The sequence below is a fragment of the Cervus canadensis genome, chromosome 22, assembly GCF_019320065.1.
Source record: "Cervus canadensis isolate Bull #8, Minnesota chromosome 22, ASM1932006v1, whole genome shotgun sequence".
In the NCBI taxonomy this organism is placed as follows: domain Eukaryota; kingdom Metazoa; phylum Chordata; class Mammalia; order Artiodactyla; family Cervidae; genus Cervus; species Cervus canadensis.
In genome coordinates, this window is record NC_057407.1 from 8,390,359 (window position 1) to 8,406,110 (window position 15,752).

Below are 15,752 nucleotides of genomic sequence, written 5' to 3' on the forward strand. Positions count from 1 at the left end.
GATGATAAACAAAATGAGGTATATACACAGAATATTATTCAGCTTTAAAAAGGAAGTAATTCTGACCCATGCTACAACATGAACCATGAGAATATTATGCTACATGAAACACACCAGTCACAAAGAGAATAATAGGGTATAATTCCCATTTACATGATATACTTAGTCAAAATCATAGTTATATAAAGTATTTAGGATGGTTACTGCCAGGTACTTGGGAGAGGAGAAAATGAGTTACTACTTAACGGATACAGAGTTTCAGTTTTGCAAAATGAAGAGAGAGAATGGGCTTCCCTGTAGATTAGCTGATAAAGAATCCGCCTGCAATGCAGAAGGTCCTGGTTCGCCTCCTGAGTCAGGAAGCTCCCCTGGAGAAGCGATAGGCTACCCGCTCCAGCATTCTTGGGCTTCTCCGGTGGCTCAGACAGTAAAGAATCTGCCCACAATGTGGGAGTCCTGGCTTCAATCCCTGGGCTGGGAAGATCCCCTGGAGGAGGGCATGGCAAACCACTTCAGTCCTCTTGCCTGCAGAAACCCAAGGACAGAGGAGCCAGGTGGGCTACAGTTCATGGCGTCGCAGTCAGACACAATTATCCACAGCACAGAAAGAATGGTGGTAATGTTGCAAAAATCTATAAGTGTTTTTTAATATCACTGAACTGTACACTTAAAATAGTTAATATGGAAACTTGTATATTTACCACAATAGAAAACTGGAACAACAAAAACCAACAAGGAAATGGCAGGGGGCAGGCGAAAGCAGGGTTCAGAGGGATTCAAGTGTACAAAAAAAAATGAAAGGATATAGGATAGGAACACAGATTTGGAGACAAGAATGTAATCACTGTAATGTTTAGAAAAGACATGAAATGTGTTTTTTATGGTAAAATTTGAGAGAAAGAGCAAAATGTCTAGCCATTAAAAAGAAAAAAAACAATGTCATAAGCCAAAAGTAAGGTTAATATAGATCACACAAGCCAGAGGACTCTGAATAGAAATGAGACTATGAGCTGCCCAGGGACCAAGGCAGAGAGAACCATGCTGACACACTTCACAGTGTGGTTTAAACAAAATCAAGCCAATGGTTCAGAAGAGGCATGACCAGTCCCAGGCACTGGACCTGAAGGAAATTTCTAATTGGACTCACAGATTTTCTTGGAGGCTTCTTGTACAGCTCTTAACATGAGCTGATGGGGCCGTGCGAAGCAGGAGGAGGCCAGAAACATGCTGCTAATGATCCAGTTTCATTCAAAGACAAAACACTGCCTGCGACAGGTGCACCGAAGCACGTGCCAGGACAATCCCCCGGACATTCTTCACCACAGTTCAGGATAGCTTTTGAGGGGGTGAAGAATTCAAGCTTATCCTCCTGACAAGAATATGAGATGCAACATTCTCTGTTGCCTGCTGAAGTCAGGTTTTGATATTCCTAACAGTCACTGTTGCTGGGGGGACAACTGAGAATGAATGTCAAACCCAACCAGGACTCATGCCTGAAAGATGAGAACTAATTGCTCCCTGAAGCTGGGACAGCACAGGGCTTCCCTGAGGGCTCAATGGATAAGAATCCAATTGTCAATGCCGGAGACACGGGTTCAATCCAAGGTCTGGGAAGATCCCATGTGCCGTGGAGCAACTGGGCCTGTGCACTGCAATGTTGGGCCTGTCCTCTGCAGCCCAAGAGCCTCAAGTGCTGAGCCCATGTGTCCCAACTTCTGAAGCCTGGGTACCCTAGAGCCTGTGCTCAGCACCAAGAGAAGCCACCACAGTGAAGAGCCTGCAGGTGGCAGCTGAAGAGTAGCCCTCACTCACTGCAACTAGAGGATCCGACACAGCCAAAAATAAATGAATAAATAAACTTCTTTTAAAAATTCTTCCATCCAATTCTTCCATCTTACAAAAAAAAAAGATAAGGCAGCATAAACACTGCCTGGTAGAGGGAAGAAGGGGTAGATGTGCCAACCTGGGGCAGATTATGAGAGTGGGGAGCTACTGAAGATTGTTGAGAGAGAGAGACCATGACTGAAGACTTCGTGAGTGACAGCGCGGTCTTCTGAAAGGTGCAAACGAAGCCCACAGCCACAGGCGGCAGGCTGGACTGGACGAGGCTGCTCAAAAAGAAAGCCACTGAAAAACATCAAAATAAATGAGAGCCCATGTTTTTTAAAAAAACCAAAAATGTTCTAGAACAGTTTTATACATGAAAAAAGTGTTCACACAGAAAATGGATACAGAACAGTATGAACCCATTACACAGAGAAAGAAAAAAAAATGAGCAAGGAAGAAGCCTGAGAAGAACCCTGCAGGTGATTACCACTGGGATTACAGACAATGTAAATTGTGTGCTCGCACACGGGTGAGCTTATTAATTTTTAAGAAGATGAGTGATTCGAATTAAAAAAAAAACTAATTCGTCAACTTAGAAACTGCAGGGAAAGCAGAAATAGCACTACAGTTGAGAATATAATTATGACAATATCTAAAAATAAAAAGGAAATTGACTGAAAACAAGAGCCAGATACGTACAGCTCTTCCTCAGTTTATACTGGAGTTACATCCTGGTGTGTGTATCTGTGTGTTAGTCGCTCAGTCATGTCCGACTCTGGGCAACTCCATGACTGTACCCTGTCAGGCTCCTCTGTCCGTGGAATTCTCCAGGCAAGAACACTGGAGTGGGTTGCCATGCCCTCCTCCAGGTACGGGCTGACAAACCCATCCTAAGCTGAAAGCACTGTAATGCTGAAATTGCATTTACTACACCTAGCCTGCTGGATGTCATCACTTAGCCTAGCCTACCTTACATGTGCTCAGATCACTGACATTAAAGTTGGGCAAAACCATCTAATTCAAAGCCTATTTTAAAATAAGGTGTTGAATATCTCATGTAACTTATTGAATACCATACTGAAAATGAAAAAATGCTTGTCTGAATACAGAATGGCTCTAAGTGTACTGGTTGGTCACCCTCATGAGTACACGTCTGACTGGGAGCTGTGGCTCAATGCCGCTGTCCAGCATCACTAGAGTGTTGCTGTCAACATATCACAGCCCTGAAAAGATTTAAAAAATTCAAAACTTGGAGCATGGTTTCTGCCGAATATATGATTGCTTTGGCACCATCATATCACTGAAAAACGGTAAGTTGAGTCATCATTAATTCGGAGGACTGTCCGAGCTTGGCAAAACGGTAAGGCGATGCTGATGAGATTCCAAGTGAAACATGGAAACACTGACCTTGTGCTCTGGTTTTATAGCCAGGGCTCACAAACTGTGGCTCCCTCAGGCAGCAGCGGCTCAGCAGTAAAGAGTCCACCCGCAATGCAGGAGACACAGGAGAAGCCAGCTCCATCTCTGGGTCAGGAAGATCCACTGAAGAAGGCCATGGCCACCCACTCCAGTGTTCTTGACTGGAGAATCCCATGGACAGAGGAGCCTGGTGGGCTACAGTCCTTGGGGTCACAAGAGTCAGACACGACTTATCAACTAAGCATGCAAGGCAACAGTAGCAGCACCTAGGAACTTGTTCGAATTTCAAATTCCAGGGTCTACCTCTGACCTAGATTCTGGAGGTGAGGTGAAAACAACTCTTCCAGGTAATTTCAATTCACACTTAAGTGTGAAAACCTAGGTATGAAGTAATACTGTCTCATCTGGATAAAATCAGCTTATATAATTAGGAAACTATATTTCTTGCTCAAAACCCATTCTGTTATTTTAACCTAAACTCCTGAAAGAACACTACTCTATTCGGTTTTGAAATAAGCTGGAAGATGACAAAGATATTTTTTAATTAGAATTCTGAAACCACTCATTCTGAAATAATGTACTAACCACTGCAGTGGAACGAACTGAAGAATCTAGTTTGCAAGAAGTGATAAGGAATCAACATGCTTAGAATTTCAACATTTAGATGATTTGAAAATATTCTAAGGTTGCAGAATAGCACAACTACAACTATTACAAATGCCATATTTGTGTACACTGATTAGTCTCTTGGGCTTCAAACTCAATTAACTTGTTCAAAATAGAAGAAGTTCACCTGCTACAATGTCGATGGGAATGCAAATTGATACAGCCAATAAGGGGAAGAGTATGAAGGGTCCTTAAAAAACTAGAAACAGAACTACCATATGACCCTGCAATCCCACTCCTGGGCACATATCCAGAGAAAAACATAATGCAAAAGTATATATGCACCCCAATGTTCACTGCAGCACTGCTTACAACAGCCAAGACAGGGGAGCAACCTAAATGTCCATCGACACAGAAATGGATAAAGATGTGGTACATATATACAGTGGAATATTACTCAGCCATTAAAAAGAATGAAATAACGTCATTTGCAGCAACACAGATGGACCTAGAGAGTGTCACACTGAGTGAAGTAAGTCTGGCAGAGGAGAAATATCTTCTGACATCCCTTATATGTGAAATCTAAAAAGAAATGATACAAATGAATTTTCTTACAAAACAGAACATGAACTTATGGTTGCCAGGGGGAAGGGAGAAGTTAGGGACTTTGGGAAGGCCATGTACACACCACTATTTAAAAGAGACAACCAACAGGGACCTACTACGCAGCACATGGAACTCTGCTCCAAGTTACCACGTGTGACAGCCTGAATGGGAGGGGGGTTTGGGAGAGAATGGATACATGTATATGGATGGCAGAGTCCCTCTGCTGCTCACCTGAAACTACCACAATATTGTTACTTGGCTATAATCCAATATAAAATAAAAAATTTAAACTCTGAAAAAAAAACAGAAGAGGTTCAACAAAATTTTAACTTCCTTTTTTTTTTTGCCACACCACAAAGCTTGTGGGACCTTAGTTCTCTGACCAGGAATTGAACCCAGGCCCTCAGCAATGAAAGCACAGAGCCCTAACCTCTGGACAGCCAGGGAATTCCCAAAACTTTAACTTTTAAAGAACTATGTCAGTCACTATAGCTTCAAACATAAAGAGTACTACTATATTTGCAACATAAAGGTTGCTGAAAAACCAAATCTTTCACACTCAGAATGCAATTTCTAAAATAATTTATAATTGGTTATTAATATAAAATACCCTCTCTGATTATGTAGAATTATACTGAACTTTACTAGACTTTCAACTTAGGAACAAATGGTTACATGACACTTTACATATTTTATGAATTCAGAAAATGCTGAGTATTAGATAAACCAGTGGTTTCTTAATGTTTTTATGAACTCCCAATAACAAAAATTCAAGTACATATCCCCAATATGTGTGTACATATCCCCAATTTTTGTGTAAAAATTATATATATGTACTACTGTGATAATACAACTATACTTGTAAAATACAAAAATTAAATAAGGCTGAAATAAAAAGACTGGCTTTATTTTTTGTTCCTGAGACCCATGTGCCCCCGTGATGCATACACACACCCCCTTTGGACTCTACTGCAAAGCTGCACAGCCCAGCAGCCCTGCAAGCTGTGTCCTGGACCACTCAGGGGGAGCTACGGAATACAGAGGTCAAATGAATATCTCCTTCCTGTTGAGTTCCACCATCCCTGACTCAAGTCTGTGACTCTGGGCTCCTCCCTTCACCCCAACATCTTCTTCTGCTACCTCTCACTTGGTGGGTAGTAGAGAAGACTGTGAAGCCAGCAGACGCAAGAACAGCATAAAAGCATGGACACTGTTTTCAGACAAACCTGGGTTTGCAACTGGGCTTGGCTTCTAACTCACCGGGTGACCCAGGGCCAGTCAGATAACGTCTCTAAAAGTAATGAGTGAAGAGGGTGATAACAGGGTCATCCCTCCTGGTTATTATGATGGTTGAGAGAGATAGGCTGCTATGAGAGCACTCGGCAGAGAATCTAGATAGCCCAAGTGCTCAATAAAATATTTTACCCAGAATTATTACTTCAGGAGGCAAAAGAAGTCACCTGGACTTAGTTTCAGCAGCCAACGTAAGGGAATATGTTACTGTGGAAGACCTCCCTTGGGGCTCAACTGGTAAAGAATCCGCCTGCAATGTGGGAGACCTGGGTTCGACTCCTGGGTTGGGAAGATCCCCTGGAGAAGGGAACGGCTACCCACTGCAGTATTCTGGCCTGGAGAATTCCACAGACTGGATAGTGCATGGGGTCGCAAAGAGTCGGGCACGATTGAGTGGCTTTCACTTCTACACTTCTACTGTGGAAGTAGTAGGTAGTGGAGTCGGGCAGATGTGCTTTGAAGGCCTGATCCCCAGTACAAGCTGGGTAACCCTGGCAACTCAATTTCTCTATGAGTGGGGAGTCTTCTTATCCATTCAGTGCGAGTGTTGATACAAACTCTTCATGAAGTGCCTGTCAGAGCCAGTAAAACTAACACACTCTCTCTCTCTTTAGTCGCTAAGTAGTGTCCGACTCTTGCGACCCCACGGGCTGTAGCCTGCCAGGCTCTTCTGTCCATGGGATTCTCCAGGCAAGAAGACTCGAGTGGGTTGCCATTTCCTTCTCCAACTAACACTAGTGGGAACCAAATGGCCACCGAGGGTGAGGGTAAGCAAGTAACACAGAAACCTGTGTTATTCCACAGTCCTTGGGACACATTCAAGTACACACTAAGAGTAAGCATCCTCTAAAGTCTACCATCAAATGTTAAGAAATGCCTATGAACCAAACCCCCCAGGTGTGGCTCATTTCCCAACTGGACAGGTGACTTCTTCATAAACTACCTCAAGCAACTCACAATCTTCATGCTTCCATTGTTATAAACCAGGAGTAGCAGAGTTTCTTTTCTATACCCACCTCCTGACAGTAAACCAATCTAGATGAGGGGGCGGGGCGGGGGAGGGTGAGAGAGACCTAAACCAGTAAATACAGGGCACACGGAGACCATGGGAGAGGTGCTCTTTTTGCCACAAGAGCAAAAGAAAAGCGAGGTCTCTCAAACACCAGAGTTGTTCATAATCAATGAGAATTATTTCAGTTTCAATAAACCACCGAAAGAATGACTGTAGAGATATACTAATACACATTCTGGGCGTTTGGTTTTTTTTAACATCGCGTGTCCCCCACAGGAAATGCTGCAAATGTGTGAGACACCTAAAATTCTCATCAACATAAAATTATAGACACAAGTCGTCAATTAGAGGAACACTTAAAAATACACCCAACCGGACACCCTTGCCCCTGACTCCCTTACAAAAGCTTCAGTTTTTAGCTGGATACCTTAAGATGGCAGTATCCCCATAAGGCCACTGCATAACCCAACTCCACAAACGCTGGGTCAGAAGCACACTCAAGGCTAGCATCGTGAAAGAAACCTTTACTAAGTCCGCTTCGCAAAATGTATTGCAAAATCCCCAGAAGTTAGTCGCCCAGCTCTATCACCACAGAAGGTGCGGGCAGTGAGGGAGACGGAACCGGGGGAAGTCACCACGGCCAAGAGCACGTTCACCTGCACAACCATCCTGACTTCAGGCTCCTGCACGGTACACTGGGGTAATGAGTCCACCAGAATATAAACAGAGGCAACAGTAGTGGGCAACGTTGATTTGTGAGGGAAACAGAAAACTAGGAACCAGGCAGAACCCAGGAAAGCAGCCAGCTACGTGTTGCCTCTCAATCAGATCTCGCAGAAGAGACAGGTGCGGACAGCGTGCTCTCCCCTCCCCGCAACACCCAGACAGTCCAAAAGCAGGTTCTAGAACCGGCAGCTTCCCGGGGCACGGCGGGGCCCCGGGGGCGCAACAGCGCGACCCCCTGTCAGGCCAGCGGTCGCCGGGGGCCGAGGAGGAGGGCGGCGGGCGCGCGCGGTGGGCCCGGCCGGGGCGCGGCCGCGGTGAGGGTGGGGTCGCGCCAACCCGGCCCCCTCTCCGGCCGCGGTCTCCCGGCGCGGCCCTCACGGCTGCTGGACAGCGCCCACGCCGGCGCGCCCGCGGCCCTCACGGCTCCCATCCCGGAACCCCGCGGACCGCGCAGCGTGAGGCCCGGGCCGGCCGGCGGACGCTGAGGGGACGCGCGCGGAGGTACCTGTGGCGGCAAGAGCTTCTCGGCGGCGGCGGCCGCGGCGGGAGGACGGGGGCGGGGCGCGGCGTGCGCGCTCCCGGCCCGCGCGGTCGGTGCGAGGAGCCCGCCCTCCCTCCGTCCCTCACTCTCCCCGCCGCCCGGCGCCCGCGCAGCTCTCCGCCCCTTCACCTCTCACCTCCTACCTTTCCCCTCCCGCTCCCGCCCCCACCACCCTTCACACGTGCTCCCAGCGGCGCGCGCATGCGTGGTCGAGCGCCGCCGCCCGCGACTCCCGCTCGCCCCCTGGCGGACGCCGGGCCGAACGACTCCCTGGTGGGGAAGATGTCCGGGCGGGGCCGGCGAGCCAGAGCGTCACGCTGGGACAGAGCCCGGAGCACCGCACCGGAGCTTTTTAACGGCACGTTCCAGGGTATATTAGCAAGAACACGCACAGGGCGCCCGTGTTCCCTGCTTTATAACAGCTAAAAAGTAAAAGCAGCCGAAGTATGCAACAAATGCGGTTGGGTCAAATTATGTCCATAAAAGTGACTTTCTCTAAGGCCTTTTGAAAACAATGTTGCTGTTCAGTCGCTAAGTCGTGTCCGACTTTTTGCGACCGCATGGGCTGCAGTAGGCCAGGCTTCCGTCCTTCACGATCCCCCGGAATTTGCTCAAGTTCATGTCCATTGGGTTGGTGATGCTATCCTACCATTTCATCTTTATCTTTAAAAGGATAAGTTTTATGAATACTTAACTAATGTGGAAAGATGTTCTTAAGAGAAGGTTCAAACTGAGCTCAATTTAAAAAAAAATCCAAGGAAAAGATTGTAGAGTGATGCTGATGTGTGCTCAGTGGACACCTCTGAGTGAAGGATCAGGGTGTTGAGATTCTTCCATTTGCTCACGGGCACACAACCATTTTTCTGCATGGAACACGTTTGTTGTAATAGCAATAGCTATGTCCACTGTTTACTCTTGCCAGGTGCTTGAAACCAAGTCACCCTAAAACCAAGTTCCTCTGTGGAGTTTATGATTAACCTCTCTAGCCAAATGTTACTCCCTTTCTTATGGGCCGCCTGTTTCCCTCCAGACTGAGGAGTATTAGGGTAAAGAGGGGATTGAAACCCAGCAGTGTGGTGCCGTCCAATAAGCAGGTAAGTTACCGGGTGCCCGGAGACAGCCACCAGATGTGGCTTTCTTGACATTCTGCACTCCATTCCTATGATTTAACGGCCCTGTAAGGGCCACCACGATGCTTGCCCTTGAACAGGTGTCAGTAATTAATGATCTTAAGGGAAGAGAGAAATGCGGGAACAGAAAACAGGCCATCAATCAATAGTGTAGGGATAAAGCAGAGACCTAGTTCCCCCTCAAGGGATATACACCACCATACATCTTTGAGTTCTGCAGGAACCAGGCCTGCACCCAATGGAGGATGGAACAATGGTGTTGACCCTCCTGACTTCAGTCAACTAAAGCTTGGACTGCAGGTTCAATCCCTGGACCGGGAAAACTCCCTGGAGTAGGAAATGGCAACCCACTCCAGTATTTTGCCTGGAAATCCCATGGACAGAGAAGCCTGGTGGGCTACAGTCCAGGGGTCAAAAAGAGTCAGACACAACCGAGCATACATGCACACACCCTTAGCTTAAACCTTTCCCAGTTTTGCTGTTTGGGGAGACGCTGCTTTGGGAAAGATGCCTGGTGTTCCCCTTACTTGCTGCAAGTAATCAGCAAAGGTTCCTTCTCACAAACTTTGACTTGGTTGTATCTGCTGCCTCATTACCCACCAAGAGGCGAACCCGGTTTTCAGGTAACACTCCTCAGTAAAAAAAGCCTCTCTGTGGTGTCCCTGTTTCTTGTTTGTATGAAAAAGGCTTGACCTTCCCTGAGTTCCAAAGGGCACATTCAAACAGTTACTAATCCAGGAAGTGAGGGAATGCAGAAACAGAGGAAAGCAGTCCTGGTTCCTCCGCCAGGGATTTATATAACAACAAAGCCCTTTGAGTTCTTCTACTTGAAGGAAGGCCCCCAGCCAGGTGGATGATAGTAACTTCAGGCTGAGTACAAGCTTCCTAGACCACCACCCTGTTCATCACCAGCCAATGAGAAAAAAGTCAAACACACTGCAGCCCTCACCCCAAATTTTGCCTAGAAAACCATGAAAACCATGGTGGACATTCAGGTCTTTCAAGCACGAGTCACCCATTCCCCTCAAGTGACCCTTGGAATATATCTTCCTCCACTCCAAAGGCCTACATTTCTGTCTGTTGGGCCTCATTGTGCACCCACCATGTGAATTTGGGTTGGACAACATGGCTGAGCTGAGCAATTTGCACATTCCTTGCATCTGACCTTCCAAAAAACCCCAAGCTAGGTCTTGTTACCAGGTCTCACAAGAAGAGGCTATGCCCGAGACGAGGGTACAGGTCCCAGTGGACCCAGTGCTGGTCCATTCCCGGGATGGGTAGTGATCGTCTGCGCGTCTGAGGGGAACTTGGCCTGATCACGCCATGCACAGGTCTCAAGTGTCAGGGGTCACCCCATCATGCTACCCTGGGCACACACCCCTCAGTTTACCCACATCCACCCCGCAGCTATCTAGACATGCAGACGAACCCTGTCCTGCCCTTGAGGGTGGCATCGCTGAGGTTGCATAAAGGGCAGATGTAACCACACCAAGGCTAAAATCAGTGGCGGCCCTTCGGGCAGCTCCAGCCCCCATTACTCCTCACAAGCCAGTCATGCCCCCTCCCATCAACCCTGTACCAACATCTCCAAAACCTTGCCTTCCTCCTCGCCCACACCACCATCATGGCAAAATTAGACAATAATGATATTGGGCTGCACCCTCACAGGCTTACAAGCCCTGTGCTTGCCCGCTTCAAGACGGAAGAACGAACCTGGAGTCAGCAACAGAGACATCAACAGTGTGAAGAGGTGGTCCCCAACCTCTTTGGCACCAGGGACTGGTTTTGTGGAAGACAATTTTTCCATGGACTGGGGAGTTGGGGTCAGGGGTGGTTTGGGGATGATTCAACAGCATTACATTTATTGTGCACTTTATTTCTATTATTATGACATCAGCTGCACCTCGGATCATCAGGCATTAGATCCCAGAGGTTTGGGACCCCTGCTATAAAAGATGGGGGAACTTACCTAGTCTAAAGCAAGGTCCTGGAGCAACACCCCACCAGTGACAAGTGGGAAGCAGAAGAAAGGGAAACTGATTATCAGCTGTAGGGGAATTGATGTCAGGTGGGCTCATTAGTTACCAGGGAAACCAGCGGGAGGAGCATGCCCCAGATGGGCCCTTTGATCAGAACAATCACCAGCTGGGGTGGGGCAAGTACTGGGAAGGTCAGGCAGGTGAGCAGCATACAGGTGAAGCAGGCATGTCTCGGGCAGGAGAATGTACCAGAGCAAGAGAACAACCATCTTGAGTGGCCTGACCATACAAATGGGGACAGTTGACCTCGGCCCAGAGTGACCTTTTAACATTTTGCCCTGTATTCAGACTTGGCTTTTGGCTCTAGAAGAGAATGTTTATTCTATAAAGGAAGAATTTTTTTTGTTATTTTTAGGGGGGCAACAACAGAGAGCGGTACAGGGGACACTGACCTACACCCAGGACCCAGCTTGCATCACTCTGATCCTTTTCTAGGCAAAGCTTCACGTCTGATCCTTTGTAATCCATCACCGGGCCCCTCGGAAGCCTTGGGCAAAAGACACCTCAGTTCTCTGTCACCAGTCTTCCTTCACTCTCCACTGCCTCATTCCTTTTGATAAACATGAAGTCTATCCAATGTTTTTCGTCTTCTGAGTGATATCCCTCTGCGTGACCAAGTCCCGATTTCTTCCTTTTCACCGTCAAATTCCTACAAAGAATATGGGTCTGAACTTGGCTTACAGCAGAACCTCTTGGGGGAATGTTAAGTCGGAGTCTTCCTGAGCCCCACCCCAGACCCCCGGGACCAAAGTCTTCTCTGCAGGGAGCAACGGAAACTTCTCACAACCCCCACCACAGAGATGTATGTGACTAGACTGTCTTTTGGGTACACCTGTCACCCTGCTTACTCCCCATCCCTTCCCCACCCAACCATTTCACCCAACCTTAGTTTACAGGTGACTGACCCTCAACAAGATCGGGCCTCCAGAACTGACACTGGGTTAAGTGCTTCTGTGCCCCGCAGCACTGCCCCAAATCCCCCACTGCACAAGAACCACTGGGGTCCCTCTGGGGACCCTAAGACTCATGGGTCCAGGGTGAATCCACTCTTGAATGTCCCCAAGGAGCTGAACGTAAAGTAGCCATGATCTTAGGGCTTCTCCAACAAATTATTAGGAAAACATGGGGAAAAGTTGAAAGAAACATATAGTTAACAACTATGTAGTGTAGATTCTACAACTATTGATATTTTCTAGTGGTAAAGAATCCACCTGCCAGTGCAATACACACAAGAGACATGGGTTTGATCCCTGGGTCGCAAAGATCACCTGGAGAAGGGCATGGCAGCCGACTCCAATATTCTTGCCTAGAAAAGTCCATAGACAGAGGAGTCTGGTAGGCTACAGTCCATGAAACTGCAAAGAGTCAGGCACAATTGAGCACACACAAACAGTATCACATGTTTTTCTAGAAACAACCAAAACTACCATCCCTTTATCCACCTATCGATCTTATTTCTTATGCATTTCCAGGTAAGTTGCAGATGGCTGATTTTAGTTTTTAAATACAATTCGGGTGGAACAGCTTGTCAACTGAAAAAGAACACACAACCTAGATGCGAGAATGGTGTTTTCTTTGGGGACATGACAGCCAACTAACTACAGCCTGAAAACAGCCTCTCAGATAGCTCTGAGGAACTGCTTCAAAGAGGTAAGAGCTGAGCCAGGATACACAGCAAACAAACAAAAAACATGTAGTCAAACACCAAAAGTCTACTGCTAACCACAAAAACAGACCTCTGAAATATGGGAAGACATAAGAGTCTGGGCTCACTGAAATCACTCCATTGATATGCATCTTAACCATGAGGGCTAGTGCCCTGGTTTTCTTCATCCTGAATGCCCCTCGGGGTGCACCACTGGTGGGAGGTGGGCAGCTGCAGTGGCTGATGGCTCAATGGCAGGCAACAATTTTTATCGAAATGGTCTACAAGCTCCACTTTGCCCTTACTACCCAAAGCTCAACCTTATTTTGGATTGCTCCCCACAGTAAATTTAAAAAAAAAAAAAATGGAGCTTAAGAGTTCATCCAGAAGTAAGAACAATTCCCAGTTCTTGAGATTCCATGCGGAGCCAAATCTCACAACAACCTTGAAAAATAAGGGCTAGGTTTATTTCACAAACGAAGACAACTTCCTTGAGAGGGGAGGACATTTGCCCAGGGTCACTCTGGTAACTGATCAAGCACATAACAGCCACAGGACTCTGGCTGGGTTCCAGACCACTGCCTGGCCACCTCAGCCTGTCATGGACACAGAGAAGAGTGTTCATGATGAAACGGCGCTCTCTTCGCAATCGCTTGCACTACTGATCATGCTCACGCTGAATTAAGCATTAGTGATAGCAGCTGGCAATGTGGTAAGAGCGCAAAGGCCCGATTTAGGACCAGAATCCTTGGATTTGAGTTAAGGGTCTGACATGCAGCTGCTCTACAGTCAGGAAAATGAGCTTAACCTCAGGGAACCTGGACTTCAGAGTCAGGTTCCAAGATGCAACCAAGAAAACTGACCTCTGTGGTTTCCAAAAAACTTACATCACTATGAACACACGTAAAATTCTTAGATTCTGAGAGCCAGCAGTTATCTGAATAACCGTGATAACAGTCATTAAAAATACTCAAAATCTCCAAGTTGTATTAATATTCAATCAATGCCTTTAACTATCAAGTTCCTACAACGTGTCAGAGACAGGGATCCAAGTTAATTCTCTGCACTGGAGAAGCTGTCTTAGTGCGCGCCTTCAAACAAAACCTTACAGGCAATATTACGAGGTCATAACAGCTGCCAATAATAGTGACAACTATTGATTGTAAAATCCAGAGATAGGCTTTACAATATTATTAATACCTCATAAAATCCTCACCATGGCCTTTAGAGGCAGGTCAGGTACATACGCCTCATTTTAAGGATACAAAAATGAAAACACCTAGAGCCATAACAACCTGTTTGAGGTCACAGAGAGGCAGCATCAAATGGCAATCTGCACAACCCAGAAGCTGAACTTTTGCCACTGCGCTTTCAAGTGCTGTGGGTGGGAGTTGGTGGGCAGGCTGCCAGAGAGAAGGGACCACCAAGGGGATGCTGTCTGAGCAGGGCCTTGTAAGGTAAGAGTTTGCAGCAAAACAGCTACTGCTTAACCCATGTGCCAGGGCTATGTTACATTCATCACTTATTTGATCCTGACAATGTTTCAAACCCCATGAAACAGGCTTCTTGTCTCCCCATTTTGTAGATGATGAAACAGGGCTGGCGAGGTTAAGTCACTTGAGACTATAGTCAATGACCTCATTGTTCCCTTCTCTGTGAGCAGATCCTACACACAGCCCTGCCCACTGTTAAGTGAGCATGGTCCCTCCCTGTAGGGTAAGCGACTTCAGTGTCAGCCCTGACCACATGTCTTGCTTTGGTCAGTGGAGTGTGAGTGAACTGACCTCCACAGGTCTGTGTGGATCAGCCTCTTGTTCTTTCCCTTGGACAAAAGAGCAAGTCCTGCTTTGGGACTGCTCCTTCCACTTGGGTCCCAGACTGAGAGGTCCTGGAGCAGAACCGTAGCAATGAGCTGCGCCCCTGGACATGTCATGTGAGTGAAGACTATGTTTGTTAATGGAAGTACCTAGGATTTGGGGGATGTCTGTTACTAACACAGACCTCTCAGTGGAGAGCAGTCAGGATGGTAACCTCAGTACCCGTCATTTAAATGCCATAAAATTCACCTGTTTTAAGCATCAAGATTTTTAGTAAAGTGCAACTATCACCATAATGTAACTTTAGAACGTTATCATCATCCCAAAAAGAAGCCCGGTGGAGCTGTTTCTCATTCTCACCACCTCCAACACCCCCCCAACCCCCATCCCTCAGGATTGTATTATGTGTAATCTTTGTGTTTGGCACAGAGTTATGGAAGTTCATCCATGTTGCAGCATGTATCAGTACTCCACTTCTATTTATGCCAAACAGCACTCCATTGTATGGAAATATCAGACTTTGTCCATTCATCTGTTGATGCACATTTGGGTTGTTTCCACTTCCTGGCCATTATAAATAATACTGCTGTGAACATTCACATGAGTGTTCATGTGGATGTATGTTTTCACTTCCCTTGGGTAAGTACCTAGGAACTGAATGGCTGGGTCATACAGTAAATCTGCGTTTAACATTTTTAAGAAACTGCCCAACTGTTTTCCAAAGTGGCCACACTATTTTACGTTCCTGCCTGCATATGTAAGGGTTCCAATTTCTCCTTATCCTTGCTAACACTCCTAATTGTCACATTTTTTTTTATATAGCTGTTTCAGTGGTAATATGGTGGTATCTCATGGTGGTTTTAATCTATATTCCCCTAATGGCTAGAGATGCTGATCATCTTTTTATGTGTATGTTGATTATTCCTATGCCTGCTTTGGTGAGGTGTCTGTTCAAATCTTTTACCCAGTTTTTAACTGGGATATTTGTCTTCTTATTGAATTGTAAGAGTTCTTTATATATTCTGGATACAAGTTTCTTATTGTATATCTGGTTTGCAAGTGCTTTTTTTCAGAAAAACAAATAGGATGGG

At 46.5% G+C, this 15,752-nt stretch overlaps 1 protein-coding gene across 1 annotated transcript in view; it reads right to left on the bottom strand.

Annotated features, from left to right (window-relative positions):
- Positions 1-8,161, bottom strand: part of LOC122424269 (SREBF chaperone) — a 99,098-nt gene extending 90,937 nt beyond the window's left edge. The window contains exon 1 of the mRNA XM_043441863.1: positions 7,995-8,161. The gene's annotated coding sequence lies outside the window, so the exon portion shown is untranslated. The remainder of the gene's footprint in view (positions 1-7,994) is intronic.
- Between the last annotated feature and the right edge of the window lie 7,591 nt (positions 8,162-15,752).